Raw genomic sequence first — 23469 nt, forward strand, 5'->3', positions numbered from 1 at the left:
GGATAGGATGGCAATTCCCTGATCTTCTCTGGATAACGAAGAAACGAGAGTAGAAACTAATTCCTCTCTGTGGTTTTGGAACCACTTCTATAACTCCTTTCTTCAACATGATGGATATTTTCAGCAGGAGTTGTTTTAAGCGAGGGGGGTTGGTCCTGTTGGTGAGGTGCTTTTTTTATGAACTCAAGGGTGTGCCCCTGGGTGAGAACATTGAGCACCCGCCTGGTGGATGTTATACGGGACCACTGGCGGAAATTATTTGAAATTTGACCCCCAATTTGCGTTGGTGCTTTGTTTGGGGGGGGGGGGTAGCTGGCATCATGCTAGGGTCACTGCTTTCAGTTAGAATCCCTGCCTCTGGAAAATAATTTTCCTTTGGCACTGTTTTTATATGCAGCCGTTGGTGGCTGTCTGACTGTTGGGAGTACTGTGGACGGGACTGAGTCTGGACAGACTGATATTGGTGTCTGTATGGTTGGTGACGTCCTCTGAAGGAGTAAGTTCCTCTGCCTTTGTCTCCCCGAAAAGGCTGCTTCCTAAATTGAAGTTTCCCAGGGACTTCCCTGTATCCGTGTCAGCCTTAATGGACTGAATCACATCATCCACGTGTTTGCCAAGCAGCGATTCACCTTCAAATTGAATGTCCAATATTTTACACTGTATCTCCAGATGGAAAGAAGTAGATTTCAACAATCCTTGTCTGCGGAGTACAGCCACTCCTGCAAGCTGTCTGAACCCTGTAGAAGAGACATCAATGGCACAATTGATGATTTCGGCTGATATTCTTTCTCCCTCTTGCAGAATCTTATGAGCTTTTTGCTTGGCTTCCTCTCAACGCAGGTTAATATCTGTGGAAATATCTGACCACATTTGGTGGTCATACAGTCCTAAGATTGTGAGGGAGTTTGCCGCTCTAACTGTTGTGGCCACTATGGAAGAGAATTTATTTCCGATAATATTGAGCCTACGACCATTTCTGTCCGATGGAGTGGAAATTGGAGTGGACGGATTCTTAGAGCGACATTGGGCTGCTTGAGATACAACTGAGTCTGGTTTTGGTTGGCCAATCAAACATGTTGGAGAATCATCTGGCACTTTATATTTTGTGTTCCAGCCTGGGGATGACTGGTTAAACTGTAGCCAGATTTTTCATGGCTTGGAGGCCTTCCTGCCAAATAAATTCAATAAAAGGGATAGCCCGAACACATTTTTTGGTAGGCTCTTTAAAATCATACAGCAAACAATCTGCTTGTTGAGAAGGGGAAGTTCAAACCTCTTCCTACCTGCTACATCAGATTATGGAAGCCACTGATATCCTCCTGTGGGTAATCTTCCGGTGGTGGTGCTGGGGGAAGGAGGGGATGGAGATGGAATGAGGTAGTCCCACTCATTAAGAACTGAGGAGTATCTCTTACTGCCCCCCTCTTCTCTGTCTTCATCCGTGGAAGGAGCATCATCAGCTGTGGGGTCAGCTAGTGTATCAGCCAATGTTGGTAGAGGAGTTGCAGGCGTAGTTAATAATCGGGATGACCGTGGGAGTGGTGTGAGAATTTAAGGAGATGACATAGGTTTTGGTGTTTGTGGCATTGGAGGTGCGATCGCAGATGTTAGAAATCTGTGGTAGTAGTCTTGGAACGTACTTTGTAAATTGCTCACCAGAGACATGGTTATCTTAATGGATGGTTCTTGTTGGTCTTGTTGATCATGAACTGAGTACTCTTCTTGGTATTGTTCTGAGTGCTCTCCCGCAGTATAGTAGTGTACCTCATGATACTGCTCATCATCGTAGTTCGGGCATTTCACCTGAAGCTTGGATGGGCTATGAGCCACTCCAAATGGGCCCTCTTCTTTAGAATCATCATCATCATCCAATCGTTGCGCCGATAGCAAAGGCAACACTTTTCTTGGGGATGTTTGGGCTGGATTAATTGTCTCTGTAGTTGATTTATCCTTTGCAGGCATTAAAGAGAGTGGGTGAAATGCTGTTTTTAAAGAAATCTTTGTTATCGACACTGTCAATTGGTCCGTCGTCGATGGATTCTTCGTGGACGGTATCATCGTCGATGGATCCGACGTCGACTGGTCCTTTGTCGACGATAGTCCTGTTGACAGCTGGGTGTCGGTGATGACTGTGCTGTCAACTAACTTTTTCTACAATAGTATCTTCGACGACAAGGTTTCCATAGTCGCTGTCGTTGGTGGAACTTTTGTCAACAGTTGTTTTAATATTCTCGCCATTATTATTGTCGTCAATGACAGTGGTGAAGAGGAAATGATCATAGGCAATGAGGCTGTAGTAAGCGTCAACATTGAGGTCATCGTCATAGTTGACGTTGTCGTTGACGAAGTGGTTGTCAACGGTGCAGTTGTCGACGAGAATGTGAATTTAGGACTTGCAGCTGTCTTCAGTGACTTGGTTGTCAAAGGCTCGTTTGGAATAAGCTTTGTTCAGGGAAGGAGTATTAGGTTCCAAATGAACCTTTACTGAGGATGGAGGACGCTCCTCATGCCTCTTTAAGTGCCCAGAAGTTGTAGATGAGACTTTTTAATAGCCTTAGAAGGTGGCTCTGATAAAACTAATTCAGTAGATCTATCTCATTTGTGAGATGTTGCAGTTTTTGAAGACTGATCACTATCCTCTTCAGACAAGGGGTACTCCATCTTGAATTTTTGGAGCCAAATTAAAAGTCTACCTTCCCTGTCTTTCAATGTTTTCTGAGAAAAGGTGCAACAGATTTTGCAGTCTCTCACCTTATGTTCCGGATAGTGCCAATATATGCATTCTTTGCATGGGTAATCTGTGTCACAAGATCTGAATAATCCTTTTTAGGTCTCGGCTCGAAGGCTGCGCTTGCGCAGTCTCGATCCGAGATTTAATGACTTGGAGAAGAGGGGCTTGAACCCGCCCCTCTTCTCCCCTGTTCTCCATTGGCTGGCCTCTTGAATGCTGGCCAGCCATTGGAGAAGAGGTCCGTCATTCCGTTTAGGCCCCGTCCTTTTCGGATCGGGGGGGCGTGTTTTTTTCAGAAAGTCTAATTATCTCCTCCAGCCAATGGCTGGAGGAGAGAAAAGACAAACACGCCCCGAATCCGAAAATGCCGCTGCCTTTCTCCGAGGCATTTCTTCTTGACCTCGGAGAAAGGCAGTGGTGTGCCTTTTGCTCTGCCTTGTTCAACGTTCCTCGTTCGCTTCCGCACTTCCTCCGGGTCTCTGCGCCTTCGCCAGGACCTCACTCGCCCTTGCCACCCCGTCTCTGGCCTGAAGTGCCCTGCGGCCTAGGCCAACGCAAGGAAACTTACTGCTGTGGATTTCCCTGCTTCGAGCTTCCCCAGGCTGCCTGCGCACAACGTTAAGGTCCAGCTGTCTGGTGACACTTGTGGCGGCCCCTACACTCCCACCTCTCTACTCCTCCCCCACCCCCTTTACTTCCTCCTCTCCGTCCCCAGGGACCGGGCTCGCTCCGCGCGAAGTCACCGCTCGGCTGCGGCCGTTCACGAGGAAAGTTGTGTCTGGAGAGGCCTGGAACACGGCCAGGCGCCCCTCCCTTTACTACAGGAACACAATCCTCTCCTTTCAGTTATATAAACTTTATTCCGTTGAATGTGGACACAGGGGGCCCACGCCCACCCGTGCAGAGCACACATTGGACGACCCCCAGCCCCCTCCGCCCAGAGCACGGGCGGGCCGTCACTGCCGCATTCCCGGGGTTACCATGGCTGAAGGAAATCCAGGAACCACCCCCTCCAAAGACCCGCCCCAGCTAACCACAGCATACCAGTATCCGCTAGAGGGGAGGCGAGGCGAGGGCTGTCAAAGCAACAATAGGCATGGCCCCTCAAAACCGGTCACCCCGTGGGTTTAACGTTTTCCTACAGCTCTTCGCTGTCTCCTAAGTGCAACCAGACACCCCTGAATGGGACACGGACGCTCTACACCCCATGCAACCCTATGCCTGTGTCCTACAGCTGCACCTAGTTTTACAGGCCCACGGGGCACTTGATGCAGTGAGGTTGTATCTGCTCCTATGGAACCCGTCGCTCAAGTTTAACATGAATGATGACTCCTTGTGATGGAAATCTTTACTGACGTCACTCTCTGCCACGGGGATGCACAGCAAGGCTAGCGGACTGCCAGACCACTCAGAATAGAGCTAGCCCCTTCCCCACCACAATCAATGACACAGACTTAATGCCGACTAATGTGTAATCCTAGAGTTAACACTGCGCCTTTGTTCCCGCCAATGTAAAACTTCTCTATTAATACGGAAACAAGCAAGATCAAAGTGACCCTGCTCCCTTCAGTTTCATGCAACCCCCCCTGTCCCCCCCCCCCACACACAAGGATTGTCAGGGCTTTACAATCACATCTGTGGGGCTCCCCCCTGTCTCCCCCCACACACCCTGCGCGAATGGACGCGGTCGCCATGGTTACCACGGTGTGTGCATATGGTGACCACTTCACTGCGTTTGGGAGTACACGAGATCGTGTGACTATGCCATGCCTTTGGAATGAAGTGATGTTGCAGCGAGAGCTCTTTTCAAGACGTATGCGATTCAGTCTCCTCTGAAATAACCATGCAGGAGCAGGGCCAGTACAAACAACAACCATGGTGAGTTCCCCGACGAATGCCCGCAGAGACCGGTGCACGAATTTTCTGGAGGGTGAACTTTTAAAAAGTCTATAACCATTATGACTACATAGCTTCATCACCTCCTGAACAAAGACTTTTAAATGCTTAATTTTTAGTGATAAATGCAAAGATCTAGAAACAACGGTGCCACTTCTGCTTTGGCTCCCAAGATCAATGTGTATGTGTCTAGATGTATGTGTGTGTGTGTGGTTCTGTATGTGTGTGTGGTTCTGTATGTGTGTGTGGTTCTGTATGTGGCTCTGTGTGTGTGTGTGTGGCTCTGTGTGTGTGGCTTTGTGTGTGTGGCTCTGTGTGTGTGGCTCTGTAAGTGTGGGTGGCTCTGTGTGTGTGTGTGTGGGAGGCTCTATGTGTGTGTGTGTATATGTGTGTGCCTCTGTGTGTGTGGCTCTGTGTGGGTGGCTTTTTTTGTAGGTGGCTCTACGCGTGGGTGGCTCTGTCTGTGTGTGGGTAACAGTAGTGTGTGTGTAGGTGGCTCTGTGTGGGTGGTTCTACAATTTTTTTTTTTTTTTTTTTGAAAAACCTTTATTAGTCAAAAACAGAGCATACACAGCTTCTTGCCTACAACCATACAACCATGTCACCTGGCCGGCAGTAACAACATGCAGTGCAATAGACGTAGAACACTTGCTAGACAGGAGTAAGTCAGGCTCACAGCATGTCGCCTACAACCCATATGGGCCGGCCGCTGGGTATTACATTTAGGCTGCTGATGAAGGTATATAGTGGCAATGATAACAGCAAGAAGCACACATCCAATTACCCTGTGAGGTTTCGTTTTTCATTTTGTCAGAACCAACTTTTAACTTCAATGAGAACTGTACGCCCCCAGTGTGTGTCCACCATACTTAGTATGTGGCGTAAGGAACTGTCCAGTGCAGGGCCTTGGTATGAGGTGCACCCATAGCTGGGTACAGGCCAACTGTAGTGTTATGTTGCTCTGCACTTAACTGACCTAGCCAGCGACCTGGGGGGAGATATCCTTGATGCAATGTAGTGAACATGAACCGGTGCTACACACGACACAGCCACTCAACCTGCGCTGCGGCGGGGAAAGCTTGATGGCATCTCAAATCCGGGGAAATGGCATCCCGCCCCCTCCCACCCATGTAGCAGGCGCATAAAATGCTATCATACCAGCAAGCATGTACTCGGTCCGGGCAAACGGGGAGCGTCCCGTACACCCATCCTGGGGGGGGGGGGGAACAGGGAGACGAAAAGGGGGGGGTCAAGGCAAGCAATCCGTCGTAGTGGTCAATGGGGTAGAGACAGCACAAGGCGTGGCTGAGGAGTCGGCTCTCCCAACGTTCTCGGTCACGCCCTCCTCGGAATCGCCCCCCTCGCGGGCCCGCAGGAGGTAAGCGACGAGGGGTCCCCAGAGGTCCTTAGGCCGCGACTTGGGGGGCAAAAGGTCAGCATACTGATGAAGCCTTTCCTGCCATGTAGACATAGTACTCAGCCAGTCCTTGAATTTAGGCGCCCGTCCTCGTCCCCATCTACACGCCACGTGGCGCTTGGCCAGCAGGAGTCCCAGAGCAAAGAATTTCCGATGCGTCTTGAGCACCGGGTGCGACCGGCCCAACAGGGCGAGCTCAGGGCAAGGCGCGGTGGTCACCCCGATCATCTCGGACAGGGCCGAGAAGACCTCCTCCCAATAAGCGGCAACAGCTGGGCACGTCCAGGCCAGATGAAGAAAGCCAGCACCCAACCTCCTGCATCTCACACAGCGGTCATCACTTCGCAGCCCGAATCGGCACAGTTTGGCAGGGGTATAGTAGAGGCGGTGCAAATATTTAAAGTGGACTAGTCTAAGTCGCACATTACCCGTCACCGCAGTGGTATGAGAGCAACTCTCCTCCCATTGTTCGTCCGACATTGGGTTCCCCAGGTCATTATCCCAGTCCGCCCGCGCTCTGAGGGAGGGGGGGGACGGAGCCGACTGCACGTGGGTATACAGCATGGAGACCACATGTTTCGGAGTGTCCGTTTGCAACATAGCATGAAGAGGCGCCAAGACCACAGGCTCGTCCGGGAAATTAGGCGTGACCGCCTTTATGTTTTGTCGCAGTCGGACATAAAGGAACGTATCCATCACCGACGGGGATGTCTCGCCAAAGAAGTGCGCCGCCGAGCGGAAACTCCCCTCGTGATATAGGTCACCCCACGTGCAGATCGCGAGCCTTGTGAGCATTTTGCGACCGAGTTCCTCACGTGCAACACTCAGTCTAGGATCATATGCTAGGACCATACGGGGAGAGTATAGGAATGTGGCCCCCATTCGTGCCGCTATGCGCTTCCAGGCCCTTACTGTGCAGTCAACCGTAGTGGGGTCACGATCTCCCAAACGGACCTCCGAATATAGATAACCGGAAGGTTGCTCAGGTCTCATGTACCCATCCTCCACCGCCAGGTGCGCCATAAAGGGTGGGGGTGGAGCCAGTAGGCAGCAAAGTGCCCTTGGGCACAGTCGTAGTAGCGCTGAAAGTTAGGCACCTCAAACCCTCCCTGGTGGTAAGGCAACATGAGGGTTCGCATCCCGATTCTGGCCTGCTTCCCGCCCCAAACCAGACGAGACATCTGGGAGTTAAGAGCTCGGAAGAAGTGGGGACCCGGGCTATAGGGGATGTTGGTAAAAAGGTATAACAATTTGGGAAGAACCACCATCTTAATCAGGGAAATACGCCCTGCCATAGACAGCGGAAGATGGATCCATTTAGTGACATTCTCGGTAATTTTATCTAGCGCCGTCCCGTAATTAGCCCGGATTAGGGTCTCCCGGTCTCTGGTCACCCTGATGCCCAGGTATTTAATCTCCTCCGACTCCCACAGCAATGGGTAGTCCAGGGGGAACGGCAGGGTACTGTCCGTCAAGGGGAATAGGGCTGATTTCGCCCAGTTGATCTGAATCCCAGATATAGCTCCGAATTTAGTGATTTCACGTAACAAAGGGTTCAGATTTTCTTGCGGCTTATGCACGTAGAGGGTGATGTCGTCCGCATATAATGCGACAAGCAATTGGCGCTCTGGATAGATAAGAGAGCGGTGATTATGGTGCTGCCTGAGTTTAGCCGCAAGGGGTTCAATCGCGATTGCGAACAGCACTGGAGAGAGGGGGCACCCCTGTCTGGTACCCCTGCGGATGGCAAAAGGGGCAGATCGGGCACCATTGAGCAAGACCGCGGCTTGGGGCCGGGTGTACAACAACTTGATCCAATTCAGAAAGCTGAAGGGAATACCCATTCGCTCCAGCAGCGCTAAAAGGTAATCCCACTCCAGGGAATAAAACGCCTTAGTGGCGTCCAGGAAAATTGCAGCAGCCTTACACTGTGGGCTGATATCCTGCAGCACAGCCTGCAACGTGCGCAGATTATGGGCAGTCGCACGGTTAGGGACAAATCCGGCCTGATCCGGAAGGACCAGGCGTTCCATCAGGAGATTAAGGCGGGTAGCCAGTACCTTTGCCAATATTTTAATGTCCACGTTCAGTAGCGATAGAGGCCTGTACGAATCACATTGGTCCGGCGGCTTCCCAGGCTTCAACAAGGACGTGATGAGGGCTTCGCGCATCGTAGCCGGCAGAGAACCCTCCTCCAGCGCAGTATAGTATACATGTTTCAGCACCGGGGCCAGTGCGTGAATGAAGGTTTTGTAAAACTCGATCGGTATACCGTCCGAGCCCGGCGCCGTGCCCGATGACATGGACATTATAGCATCTTTTATTTCATCTAATTCGATTTCGTGATGAAGAAATTCCTGCTGTGTAGGGCCCAGCCAAGCTATGGCCGTGTCGTCGAGATAGTCATGTAGATTGATCGGCGTCGACCTGTGTGTGGTGTAGAGTCTGGTATAATGGTCGGTGAGGACCCGAAGCTGATCCGGGAGATTTCGCTGCGGGATCTCCCGCTCGTCGAGCAGGGAGGCCACGAAATTGCGGTACCTAGGGGGGCGGGCAGCCGAGGCTAACGCCCTACCGGGTCTGTCTCCCTCTCCGTATATCCGCGCCACGAACGGTTTCCCCAGAAACTTGCTTTCCCTATCCGCCGCCTCCGTATATTCATTCATCTTTTCTCGGAGCTGTGCGGCCACCGCAGCCCCCCGCGGGAGCCGCGTCAGTTCGCCCTCTAAGCGACGTATCTCGGACTCGAGTTTGTGCAGATCTCCGCGCAAGGACCGAAGGACCCCACCTCCCTTAGCTATGCACCAGCCTCTCACAGTAACTTTGAAAGCTTCCCAGACCGTGGCAATACTGGACACTGAATCCACATTGCGGTCAAAAAACTCCTGTATGTCTTGCTCCAGTTCCGCCCTAAAGACCGAATCCAGGAGATGCGCCGGGTTGAGGCGCCAACTAAGAAAAGGGGATATTGCAACGGGTATGCGCAGCGAAAGGAGGACCGGGGAGTGATCGGAAAGTGTGCGGGCGAGATGTAGTGTACGGCCCACCCATGGAGAGAGACCCGCCGAAAGAAATATGTAATCGATGCGTGCCCACGTGGAGTGCACTGCCGAGTAATGTGTACCCTGTCCGAGCGAGGGGTGTGAGTACCGCCACGCGTCTATCAGGTGGTGTTCGTCGACAATGCTTAATAATGTGCGTTGGGTCTGCGTGTAGTGCGACGCTTGAGGGTGTGATCTGTCCGCCGTGGGCCGAAGCGCAGTGTTGAAGTCGCCTCCTATTACGACATGTACCACTCCCAGTGTTTGTATCTTCCCCCACAGTGTGAGAAATGGGGCCGGGTCGTCCGTGTTGGGGCCATAGTAACAGGCAAAGAGTATTGTGTGTGAGTGCAGTGTCCCCCAGACCAGACAGTACCTACCCCCCGAGTCAGCCTCAGTCCCCTCAGGTATAAACCCCACTCCCCGTCGCACCAGAATCGTAACCCCTCTAGCGTAATTAGAGTAGGATGAAAACACCCTACAGGTAGCCCAACGGGATGCAAATAAGGGGGACCCACCCTGTAAGAGATGCGTCTCCTGAAGCATGGCAATAGAAACCCCCTGCCTGTCCAAATACCCCAGGACCTGTCTCTTCTTCCTCGGGTTGTTCAACCCTCGTACATTCCAGGATACAAGCTGCAATTGCATAGAGGGCCGCGAGTCGGCTACGTCACCCATTCACTCAGACCCAAATATCCGTGGTTGAGAGTCATAGCATATGAAGTCGTGCAGCACTCAAGTTCACCAACATAATAAACTCCCACAACAACTGCCACCTCCCCCCGACTCCAGTTAACTGGCATTGCGAAATCTAAGATCTCAAAAACTAGCCGGAGTCGGTTCCCTCCCACACCGGCAAACCCCACTAGCCGGGTACCTAGCTCCCTCCCCGTCCCTCCCTCCCCGAACAACACCATCCCTAAGAACATGAGGGAAATAGCTGACGCCCTCCCCTCACTACGGAAGGGGGAGTATAGGGGTTCGCCCATTAGGGGACGATGCCTAGGGGCACCAAGCCTGCCCTCCCCCTCTCTACTTTCACCCGCTAGGAACCAGGTATATTCCTGGTATCACAATGCGGGACAGAGGCGGGTGACCGGGCACAAGTAATGAAATATTTCAGTTCATCTGACACCTGACCTGTTCATCGGAAATGCCTCGCCAGAATGTACTTCTGATAGTCCGAGTATATTCAGCAGCGATGGTCTCTCGCGGCCGGTGTGTCGTCCCAGCACGATCAGTCCTGCTGCGCCATTGGTGACGGTGCACTCGAGCGCCTCCCTCCCGTATCCTCTCCGACTATGTCTTTTTTATGGGATTTGAGGAAGTCTTCAGCCTGTTGTGGAGTTTGAAAAAAATGCTGTCGGCCTTGGTAAGAAATGTTAAGCTTCGCTGGGTAAAGCATGGCGTAGGGCAGCTCCAGGGCCTGTAGTTTCTTTTTTACCCCGGCGAATTTTCGTCTAGCTTCCTGTACCGAGGCAGTGAAGTCAGGAAAAAAGGATAACGTGGCGTTACCATACACCACCGTGCCAATCTCGCGCGCTCGCCTCAGCACTGCATCCCTGTCTCTGTAGTTAAGGAAGCGCGCCACAATGGGTCGCGGCGGGGCTCCCGGTGGAGGCTTGGCAGCTAAGGATCTATGGGCCCGTTCCACAATGAGGGATGAGGAGAATGAGTCTTTCCCAAACAGTTCAACGACAAGGTTCTCAATGAAGATTTCGATTTTTCCCGTGTTGGTGGACTCAGCCAGTCCCAGAACGCGGATGTTGTTGCGACGGGACCTCGCCTCTAAATCCTCATTCTTGTCCGCGATGATTTTGAGGAGCCGATCCATCTGAGCCGTTTGCCTGGCAGCGGAAGAGGCCCCGTCCTCCAGGGTAGAGATCCTTTCCTCCGTCTCCTTAATGCGAGTATCATGGTGCTCCAGCTTAGCGACAACACTGTCCAACCCGGTATTGATGCTATCTATTTTTGAGTCTATGGACGTCAGGCTGTGCCTCATGCTCACTAGTAGGGATTTCCAGTCTTCGTCGGGTGCCCACGCGGCGGGCGGCTCGCTCCCCGATGCCGGCGCCTTCGCGGATTTCTTCGTAGTCTCGAACGGCAGTGTGGACTGTTTGGCGTCCTTGCGACCCATGTCCAGGGCCGTCCCCTCCAGGGTCCAGCTCCTCCCGGCAGACCGGACGACCGGAGGAGCACCCCCGGCCGGGGCAGCAGCCGACCAGCCCGCGGACACAGTCCCCAAACGGCGGCGCGAGGGGCGGCGCGGCGCAACTCCCTCCAGCTGAATGAATGCAAGCGGGCAGAATCAGGCAGCACACAGCGGTCCAACACCAGGACGAGCGCTGCGGTCACGAGCCACGGGTCGAGGCTCTCAGCAAGTGGGTTCCCCTCCTCCTCCGGCCCCCGGTCGGTAGCTGACTCTCACTCCATCCCAGCCGCTCCACAGCCCCAGCACTGCCCCGCGTCCAGCGCCAGCATCTACGACACCCCGCCCGACAGGGGGGCCGCAGCAGGGAGAGGGCCAGAGGCAGGAGGGGGGGGAGGTCGCGCCAAGAAGTCCGGCCGGGCCGCAAGCCAAGGAAGAGGCCGTGTCCCCGATATACTCCGTATCCACGGGGCGCCGCCCGCCAGTGTCCCCAATCCACTGAGGCGCTCGCAGTCAGGTATGGACAGACAGCGTGTCCCGCGCCGCACTCGGGCAGGCCGCACCACGCGGGGAGCTCCTCCCCTCCCCCACGCGGCCCGCAGACCACAGCTATGCGCCCCGCCGGGGACAGACTAGGCCAGTTCTTCTGTTTTCGGGGGCCGCACACTGCCAGGCCACCTGCACATGGAGTCACAGCGCTAACGGGCAAGTGGGATAATTTCCAGGCCCCCGTAGCGTCCTACCAGCATCGTCGAGATGGGGCCGCCCGAGCCGCGATCAGTCTCGTCGTCTCCTCTGCCCCGACACCAGGAAGTCTCCCCACGACAGGGGCACAGCAGGCTCCGGCGTCCCCACAGCGTCCTCCCGAGTCCACCGGTGCACCGCTCTCCCCCGGGGGATGTCTTCGTAGCAGCGCAAGGGCCGCAGAAGCCTCAGAGTTTCCCGGCAGGCGACACCTCACCCCCGCCGGTCTCAAAGCAGCCAGTAGCTCCGCCCGGGAAGAGTCGCCGCCGATTTCTCTGCCGTTCGGCAGGGTATCCCAACTCCACCAGCACCGCTGTAATCCGCAGGTATTCAGGCGTCCAGCCAAAGTGTCTATATGAAGGATAGAGTGGTCAGGATGTCCTTAAGGATGGTAAGAATGCCCGGTCGGGCGAGAGCCTTGCTATAGCGCGGCCATCTTGGTTTGGCGCCACCTAGCGCCCCGTGGGTGGTTCTATTTGTGTGTGGGTTGCTCTATGTGAATAGCTCTGTGTAGGTGGCTCTGTGTGTGTGGGTGGCTCTGTGTGTGTGGGTGGCTTTGTGTGTGTGGCTCTGTGTGGGTGCAAATGCAATAGGTCTCGCATTTGAGAGAGATTAAGCTATTGACATTGTAAATAACAATGCAGTTTCTTTAAATGTTTTAAAAACAAAAATAACGTCATGAGCAATGCCAATAGCTCTAACTTTAACAATGCCGAGACCATTGCATTGTAAATGCTTGTTAGAATGGTTGTGACATGCTGATCCAGTCAGAATATGTGTAGATAGTTGTAGTAAATAACTTCCTAGTAGAAAAATGTTCTCACGAGCCGAGAGAAAATAGTAGATTGGGCAGAGCTCAAGGAGACTCCCATCACACGACACGCAGAAGAAAATCTGAGGGATTCAGCCTCTCTTGGGAGTATTCTAGTGGGTACTATCACTGGATTGGCTAAAATTTATAGTTAGGTCCTTTTTAAAAAAGGACAGAGACAGGCTACAAAACCTATGGTTCACTGCCATTATGGCCTAATGTAGTGATACACATTGCTTTATTATGGTACCGTGGGACTCCCACTTTAACGACGGGGAATGATTCAAGCATGTGAATCTACTAAAGATCCAGTACTGGAGTATCAACAATAACTTAATCATGCAAACTTCCTTGTACACATCAATGCAGTTCCCTATTTAAGTGACTTTGCAGAATGTAAACATCAGTGCTCACAGGGGCATTTTGTTTTCTCCCTAATCATAAGGGTAAGTTATTTTATAATTACCTGTGTATTAATTTTCATTGCAAATGGCCACAAAGATGACTTAGCATCACTTAGTGTCCAAAATAATGGTACAGTTGGCAAGCCATCCTATTCTTCGATGATTTACATATACATTTACTATTACACTGGCATTTTAAAGTGGAACAGCATTTCGTACAAATCCATTATTGAATAGTAATGCATATATGCAAGTCATGCCAACCTCCGACACTGTGTGCAATCATATTTCCAAAGTAAAGTGCATTGTGCATGTGTACATCTTACTGTTCGAACAATAGGAAGTGTATAGCTCAAGTGGAGTACAACCACCCATGATCAAGCATCAATTATAGTTTTAAACGATCAGTTATACTATTAATTCTGATGTTGATCACGCCACTAGCCTCATAAATTACTCTTCCTGTATCATCCAACCACTGGTTTCTAGAACTCCGAGATATTGACAATCTAGTAAAGTGTATGTGAAGATCCAATAAAGAGCCATGGAAGAGTGTAAAGTGCTTTAGTTCAAAACCTAAATAGAATAGAAATCACACAATCTAACATGATTAATATTAAAATCACAAATTGATGAATGCATCATATCAACATACTATGCTAAAACTTTGAATAATTTGTTCCATCACGCATTTCATTAACCACATTCACTGTAAAGACAAAGCAATCCCCTTTATCGTGCAATAGCCAGTGTTTCTGTTTCCATATAAGAATCTTTTACATTCAGGTATTTATTCATTGTTCTGCTCTCTTGTTGCGACAAATGAACCAACTTCCTAATGTATACAAATCCTTACATTTATAGTAACACGACAGTTCATGATGGTAATTGCACGTCCCTTGAAGACGGTACTCTTGTTTCAGCATGTAAATTGATGCCCTGTTGTGTAGTTGCATTACTTGTAGTTTGCTACAGCTGTACAGCACTCCAATGCCAATGGTTTCTAGTATGTATTTTACAAAATTATACACAGAAAGAGTGAGGTTTGTAGAGGGAATGGTCTTCCCCAGAACGTCTGCAAGTTTTCTAAAGGTGAGATGAGGCCTGCTAAATACATGGATGGCATTCATAGGTTGCCATGGGTCGCAGCAGCAACCTGGCTTGCCCTTGCGAAGCCTGCCGTTGCCTTTGCAATCCCTTGCTTCAGAGATGGCAAACTCAAGCCATGAACAGAAGGTAAGAAGTGTCATGATTAGCACTGTTTCCTTTCTGCACCTTTCACAGAGACAGGGACGCTACCCTTTAGGTGCTGCTAAATAAATGCATTCAGCAGTGCATTGCACACTCTTCTGATTAAATAAAGCAAACACATTTTCAAAGAAGTTGTAGCCATGTTTTATTATTGCGAATACATGAAAGACGGTGTGTAAATAAAACATTCACCTCTGTGCTTCACATGAGTGATAGTGCTTTACAAATGAAAATAAATCCATATTAACAAAAAGGAATATTCTAAACCAATAACTTAGTTTATAGTCAGTATGTGGCTCATAATAATTAATACATTTAGACATAACTAATACTGTTTTTGCATCTCACTGTAATTTATCAATACATATCTTGTTGAGGTATACAATAGGGAAACCAACAAACTGTGACAGCTATTGGCACAAATAATTTAAGCTCCCAGTGCTGTTGTGTGTTTTGAGGCACTTTAACACAATCGTTCATGCAATACAAAGAAAAATTAGTAATGTACCCCTGGCATATCATGTCAGTAAATTCATTTAAATTTGGTGGCATCTATATTAGACATCCATGTGTTATGCTTTTACAGTAATAATGCACTTAATATGGAACTTCAGCAATGTCAATTATTGTATGCTAATAATACCTACTCTAATGCAGGCGGGATTGACGGTTCAACTCACGCCCTACCTATTTATAATTATACCTACTTACAAGTGTGAAGTTCCGTCCAAGAAGGGTTCCAAAGCCCACTGTGAGGGCCTGGGCACTGCAGATCACCAAGGAGAGGTTCCATGTAGGAGCACCAGCTCTCAACCACCAACTGTGTCATGCTTCACCATCAGGCTGTGCTCCTCGTTGGGCAGTCCCTGCCATGCCCAGTAGGCCCCACAGGGGGGCACTTTGCCGGATATCTTTTAGACAAGGGTTTATAGCCAAAAGGTCCTTCTAGAAAGTATTAACGAAGGATTCTAATAGTTGTGTAGACTTGTCTAAAAAGGTTATTCCAAGGGGGACTCAGCACTTCTTTTCACCTTGCATGGGATATACGTGGGGTGACTGATTGAGAGATCTATGCAGGAAAACCACGCCTAGACCCTCACAGTGGGCTCTGGAACCTTTCTTGGAAGGAACTTCACACTTGTAAGTAGATAGAATTATTGTATGTAATCAAGGTTAAGGTCATCACTTCCTGGGAAGATGCAGGGTCAAAGGCCATATGATGTGCCTTATTGTGATATCACTGAGATTACAGGGTGTGTGATGTAACTTCCGCTAGCTATGGTATTTTTATGAATTGACGTTGACGGCACGGTAACTAACCTTACCCCACTTCCTAGTAAGGAGGGATCCACATAGAGCTTTTAGAATTGAAACATGACGAGTCACTCAGTAAAGCAGCAGATCTGGGTTGGAGTTAGAAAGAGGTACAGGTGTGTGCGGGAAGGTGGCAGGTAAGGCCTCAAGTAGGAGAGGTGGGGTACAGACAACTGTGATGCATGCATGTGTAGAATGTCACAGAAAGGTATTTTATGTTAAGGAAGTTACACTGGTACGGCTCTTTTTGTGCAAATTAGAGGGGTCAAAACAGGGGAAGGTATTAGTGTCAGGGTCACAATAAAGCATAGGGTAATGCTTAGGTTTATAGTTAGAACAAGGGGGATTATAAAAATATTGGGGCAAGGAAGCAAAATGGGCATAATGTGAGATTGTACGTAGGAATATCCTATGGTTTAGTGTAAGGACAACATATAAGGAGAATAGTTAGATTAAAGTTGGGGGAGTATGCAGTGTTTCCCACAGAAATAAAAATAATAGGTGGTAAATCTGAGCTTTTCCTTTAATTTTCAGAAAACGCTCTAAGATATCTGAAAAAACATTCTAAAAATAGGACCCCGTGAATAATCACTCACAGGCTAATGTAAGCTCTATAAACCACCCGACTAAGTAAATAAATAACTACATTGAGGAATTGTTCCAAATACAATCATTGAAACCGCTGAAGCCAGGCTGCCCAAAGGTGGCCATCACCATGGCACAGACAGATAGATGTTGGCTGCAATACATATTCCCAGGAAGTACTTCTGATCCCAGACCAAACTATATGAGAGGTAGTACCTCTCCTTGCTTCAGTACTTGTTTAGACATCTAGAGTCTAAATGGGACCTAGATGGTGACCACCTGGTATGAATGTAAATTCTGGAAAAATTATAAAAATTCAGGACAGAGGGTCAAAATTCAGTACACACTTTCAGGACAAAAGATCCATTTTACTGACCCATCTGCGGAGATCAAGTGTAATAATATGAAAGTAACTAGACAGACCTATGCACTTACAGCTTACCCCTATAATGTATTTTATGAAAAATGTAATACTATAACTCTGGACTACACTGACCTGGTGTAGGTCTAGTAATATGGCTTAGATGGGTCTCTCTCCCCGTGGTAACCTACCAGAGTGAACATACAGCATGAAAATGCAAACATGGAAATAATTTAGCAGCCCTTCCAGCGGCGAAATGCCAACCAGAAAACCTGAGCCAGAAATCCGACTAAGATATAAAGGTGCATCAGGTGTCTCCGTAACAGCTGAATGCTATGGCCAACTGGGATATACACACCATACCCTCACCTATGGGGTTAGGAGCTCCTGGTCTCAGCCAAAAATGTAAGTGAGATAATCCGCCAAAAGTTAAATGACAGAGAAAAATCTACTGTGTAAACCGGCAATAAGAAAATGTGCTCCAGGTCACCCACCAGTGTGGAATCATGTCCCCAAAACCAAAAGACAAACAAAAAGGGAACAGGCACCAGGTAAACCCCAAACAAGAAAATGCATTATAGTCACCCACAAATATGGACCCATGTACCGTAAACCCACCCACATGGAAAAATGCCCCATGGAACTCATCAATGTGAAGCTCACACAACTCAAAATATAACATCATAAAGCTCCCCAGGATCACAGTGTCATGACTCCCAGATGGAAGGGAGATATAGAACAGGCGACTGTGGAAGTATCCGTTAATTGACTATTTCTCTCATTCAAGGGCTCCATCCAATTATCTTACCCTACATCCTTGTCGCAGCTGCGGCGGGAGTGTTACAGCCCAGGTTGTTATCTCTAGGTATACACCTTGTGGTGGTGCTCATTCGAATGGACGCCTCTTGTTTACCCGTGGTGCCACTTGCCTATTCCAGTGCTGATTATGTCAATTTTAGGTGGTCACGAGCAAAGAAAATCGATGACAGGGAGTTTCCTGAAAGTGATTGGAAACAAAGTGGAACTTCTGCTGCTTGACACCAAGTCCACCACCACCACCCTACAACCAACTCAAGTCACTGCAATCAGCCCTGGTCACTTAATCCCAGCCTCCCTGGCTGCACCACGGCAAAACAATCAGATGTCATTCCTGACTCCAAAATCGCCCTTGACACCCCGATGTCCTTAGTGGCCCACCACTACGTCAGCCTTCTCAGACACCTCCTCTCCTGAAGTCATCTCTGGGAAGTAGTCCACCTTTAACTCCTGACTAAGTTAACTCACTCTACCCTGGGCTGTACAGCCTGCCAAACTCCCACCTCTGTGTGATCCAGAAGACTGCTACAGAAGTGGCAGAAGGGAAAGCAGCTCGGATGCCATCTTATTGATACTGAAATCTCTGCTCTAGCTCTCTCTTAACTCCTATGTCACCTCAAAATTCCCCAACAACAAATTACAGACACCTGACCCGGATACACCATAAGCTTCTCTGACAAAAGCCTTCTCCAGATCCATGAACCCACTGCAGGAGACCGATACTTAATAGGCCAAGAGCCATTCCCGTGGAATATACTCTGTATTAACATCTTCAACAACACCAAAAACCTCACTACACAGCTTCCCACCTCACAACAAAGATCTCAGTATTGTAGGTAAGTCGACCACCATGCAGGCAAGTCAACCACTTCTAATCATCCAATTCAACACCCATGCTACAATGCTGACAACCTCACAACAAACCCAACCACCATGAAACAAGGACAATACCCTTGCAACGAGACAAGCTGTCTTGCAGCAGTGACATGCACCACTCAGCAAAGTCACTCGACCGGCAGCAAAGGGGATCTCATTGTAACAATGTTTACAGCCCCTCAGCAATGCTAAGCAGCTCATCCTAAGACAAAAGTTCAACTTTTTTTTTAATCCATCTTTTCCAATAACAGCTCCAGGAATGTTCCGAGGCAGTGTAACTCACAGAGCCATGTTATATCAGTGTTTTCATTCATTCAGCTATTGTCTATTCATTATCTAAGTAATATCCTCTGCACAACAACTTATGCTCTTATGTTCCCAGTTATCTGACTTCAACACCGCTGCCTTGAGAAAGATGCAAATGGAGGGAAATGGAAAAAACCGCGGAATTTCAATAATCAAAGCTGTATGAAAAGGCTGAACGGTCCAAGTTAATATTAAACAAGGAACTTAAAGACCCCATGAAGTCAAGTTGCGTGGATTCTTTATTAATATATGAATAATAATTGCAGGTGGCATTCTACAGTTAAAAAGAGCACTAGTGGAATTGAGAGGCGTGAGGAAAATAAGGATGAAGCTGAACCTTAAGGGGGCTGGAAATATCTGTGTCATTGGGATTCCTGCCTTAAAACAAATGTAGGTCCCTAGGGGGGCTTTATGTAGTATTATGTAGAATGGAAAGAGATTAATGAACCAGTGCAGATTGAGGTCCACGTCTAGTGCTTGAGAGTCTGGCCCAAACTGGCACTTCAAGGTGAGGATCCGGTGTTGCCACTGCATGTTGAGGGCCTTGGTCTGGCATTGCAGGGTTTGGGCACCATGAGGTGAAAGACTCCCTGTTTGGACACAACGTAGATCCCTAGGAGAGAGCTCAACCAGTCCAATGTGAGGAACCCAGCCGCTACTGAGCAGTGGAAATCCAGTGCTGGCACTGCATGCAGAGGACCCCTTTGCTGGCACTGCAGGGTAAGGGCAGTGCTCAAACCCTCCATTCTGAGGGCCCAATCCCGGCCCACCCTGACAATGGTCTAGTGCTGGCACTGCAGAGTGTGGGCCCAGTGCTGGCACTGCATGCAGAGGACCCCTTTGCTGGCACTGCAGGGTAAGGGCAGTGCTCAAACCCTCCATTCTGAGGGCCCAATCCTGGCACACCCTGACAATGGTCCAGTGCTGGCTCTGCAGAGTGTGGGCCCAGTGCTGGCACTGCATGCAGAGGACCCCTTTGCTGGCACCGCAGGGTAAGGGCAGTGCTCAAACCCTCCATTCTGAGGGCCCAATCCTGGCACACCCCGACAATGGTCTAGTGCTGGCACTGCAGAGTGTGGGTCCAGTGTTGGCACTGCATGCAGAGGACCCCTTTGCTGGCACTGCAGGGTAAGGGCAGTGCTTAAACCCTCCATTCTGAGGGCCCAATCCTGGCACACCCTGACAATGGTCTAGTGCAGACACTGCAGAGTGTGGGTCCAGTGCTGGCACTGCATGCAGAGGACTCCTTTGCTGGCACTACAGGGTAAAGGCAGTGCTCAAACCCTCCATTCTGAGGGCCAAATCCTGGCACACCCTGACAATGGTCCAGTGCTGGCACTGCAGAGTGTGGGCCCAGTGCTGGTAATGCATGCTGAGGATCCCCCTGAAGAGGCAGTGATGGCACACCACTGTTTGTGCCTGTGAGGAAGTAGCGATACACCGCTGGAGGTGTTTGTGGAGAAAGGGCAGGGACCGGTCATACTGCTGCTTATTTTGCCTGGTTACACACTAGGCCAGGTCCAGGATTCATCATTCCATCAGCCGAAAAACATGCAGAGGCCAAAATGGGGCTCAGATGCCTCAAATAACGTCACTGATTTAAACTTAACACAGGTCTCTTTAATATAAAGAGACTTTGGAGACTTAAGTTAATTTGAATCTTTTTTCACTCTTGTTTGGCCAATCTACCGTTCACATATTCTTCTCCCCACACAAACTCTGACGGGTTGGGGCTGGCAATCCAGAATCGAAGGCAAATTAAAAGATCTCCGGCAAAGAGTGCCTACGCCGGAACTGCTGGGCAGTGCAGCGCCAGTCTGACAAAGATCACAGGACAGTGATGAAGCATGCCACCTTTTGGTGGGTGAGGGCTGATGCCTCTGATTAGCTCAACCGGTCCAATTACTAGAGTGAATATACTGGACCACCACTACGGAACTGCACATCTATGTGTGGATTGGCCATTTATAAGCCAATCATCGGTCAGCTCACACAGTGTAGCCTCAGTCCAGAGGGACAAATGGATGGTTTATATCATCATGTGTCTAGGAGGAGTGCTGGAAATAAAGAAAACATTTAATTCTGGATCCCATGAACTGGGGGTTAAGGTATGGCAGCAGAAAGTTGGTGAAGTCAGGAGGGACAGAGTCACGAAAAGTGGAATTTGACAGTAAATGTATACATTCATAAACTGTGCTGCAGTGAAATTGGCAACGAGGACAAATGTTGACAGTAAATCTGTTGTGGCTTACTTAATCGGTCACAAACAGGTTCCATTTTAAAATATCTTAAAGGGTTAAGGCACCTGCTGCAGAGATTTTTGTGTGCCCAGCAATTTTCAGGAGATCATAGTAACAGTAAGGTAATGTTGGTGGTTAATGCACATGCTGGGGAGATCTGATTATTGTCTAGTCACAGTTTTGACTCATCATAAAATAGCATATAGGGTTATAGTACCTGATGTAAAGCACCACATGTATCATGCAGATTGTTACTTTATGTGGCTTGCACAATGGTTCAACTGCTTTTGCCAGCGAGATTTTGCTTTGAGTCCTTTAAATGTAGGTTATAGCACAGTGCGCCATCAACTGGCATCGAGGAGCTACATGTAACTGCAAGGAAATACGTTTAGAACCTTATTGTTCTTTTCTTAATCCTGCATTATTCTAAGGCTGATAAAAAGGTTTCTTCGGATATTAATAACGTCTTATTATTATACACAACTTCAATCATTGCTTATGTTTTAAATCCTGATTTTGTGTTTTTCCAGACCAAGCACTCGTAACATATAATACTTACGTTTATAGATGATATATTACTCCTACAACTTGTAACATTCAACTCTGCACTGGAATGAGTACAGCTGTAAAACATTAAATAAAAAAAATAATTGATAAGCGATTTTAATTCTTTATTGGTGTAATTATACACACAGTCAGATACATCTATAATTCTGAGAGTGCATGATTATCTCTTACATACAGGGGGTCAGGGCCGGAGCTAGGCACGGGAAGTGTGGGCAGCTGACCAGCGCCCAGCACTCAGCCCACCAACATGGGGCCCTGCACCAGTGCGACACAACCAGGCCATGGCACACTGTTCCTCTTGTGACTCATACCCATCCAACTGAGAGAGGTGTCTCGTTGCAATTGTGTCACAGGAGGTCGCTCACCCTCCCTGAGCCTCGCAGCCATGGAGCATCGCAGCGAAACCGAGGGGGGAGGCACCTATGGGCGCAGTTGCAAGGAGACATATTCTGCAGGCATGTCCTGCCTCCAGCCATGCAGCCCATAAAGAGGCACCACGGAATGCCTATTATCCTGCTGCAGTTTAGTACCCCCGCAGTTTTTACCCTCTCAGATGATAAGCAACTCTCACAGCTTCAGCTCTTAAGGAGCTGTACAAGAGGTGCGAGTAGATGGCTGAGAGGGAGGAGCTGCAGCCCAGCATCTTCAGGAGTAGGGGCATCTATTGAGATACACAAAGCCCTGCATATGTCACGCTGTATGCAAATTAGAGGGACCTCCTACATTCCCTTTCTGCCCGGGGGCCCAAACATCTTAGATCACTCCCTGCTGGGATTTGATAAAGTTAAAATCGTGCCTCCCAATTGTAGTGTCTCTTAAGCACTTGTGAACCTGACGACAAGGTGAGTGCCTTTGTTTCCCTCCTTGGCACTGGCATCTAGACATTGGGCTCCAAATAGCTCTCAGCCAGTACGAAAATTCAGCAAAAGAATGGCTGATGGCCCTATAAGTGAGGCCTTGGTGTTGGGGCCAGTCAGGGCTTTAAGTGGGATGAAAAAACTGGTGGGGGGCTCTCAAAGGGGCGTGGCCAATGTAATTAAGGGCGTGGCTTAAAAACACCTAAGCTAAAAATCTGTGTTTAGCATAGTGTACCGCCCGACTTGAGTTTTGCTGTTTCTGTCATTGCATCTAGATATATGATACAACACGTAACATCATATCTACAGCAAGTGCTTTGTCAATGGTTGTTAGTTGCATAAGATAAATAAGCAGCAACTATGGCTTGTATATAATATTGAAAAAGCTTCCACTTAAAGCCCTGGTGATACGACGACAATGTTGCTGCTCCTGAGTTTCAAAAAGGGAAGGGTAATCCAGAGAGAAAATGAATCTCTTTAAAGGATTTCACTTCCCCTACAGCGCTTACCTAGTATGACGTCATGCCGTAACTTCTCCACTAGTGAGACGTAAGCAGTGTTAGCACGCGCACATCGATGTGCCTGCTGTCACTGCAGTCTGGAAAAAACGGACCGCCTGTGCCAGGGCACAAAACAGAGCCCGAGAGGGACCCGTTTCGAGGCCCCCTTTAAAATACTGCTGGTGCTTAGCACCTGTGAGACCTGGCCCACTTAAAGCCCTGGGGCCAGTTGAAAAAAAAACATAAGAAACCCCTCTAAACACTTACGGCTTGCTGCTCTGAACCGAAAGCTGACAACACGCAGGCGCAGCGCAGGCCCGGTTCTAGAGGGTGGGCCAGGCCCACCCAAACAGTAACCTTGACCCTCCCAGTCATAGCATAAACCAATTGCAAAATGCACATGTTAAATTCCTCTTTCTCTGTGTCATCGGTCAAACATTGTGGTGTTCTTGAGGTGCTGTGGGCTGGGCTGGGCTGTGTCTGGCATCCTATCTCAGTCACACCAGAGTTTTGCACAGGTCTTTAAAATACCATTTACGTGCCTTTGTGACCTGGTTAACGAGGCTTTGTTTTCTTTTCACTGGTTCCAATACCCCCTCGGTC

General features: G+C 49.1%; 1 protein-coding gene across 1 annotated transcript in view; it reads left to right on the forward strand.

Annotated features, from left to right (window-relative positions):
* LOC146833012 (TLC domain-containing protein 4-A-like) overlaps positions 1-23469 on the forward strand; it is a 375443-nt gene that overhangs the window by 350755 nt on the left and 1219 nt on the right. The gene's annotated exons all lie outside the window — the stretch shown is intronic.

Source organism: Triturus cristatus, chromosome 4_2 (assembly GCF_964204655.1).
Source record: "Triturus cristatus chromosome 4_2, aTriCri1.1, whole genome shotgun sequence".
NCBI classification, from domain to species: Eukaryota; Metazoa; Chordata; class Amphibia; order Caudata; family Salamandridae; genus Triturus; species Triturus cristatus.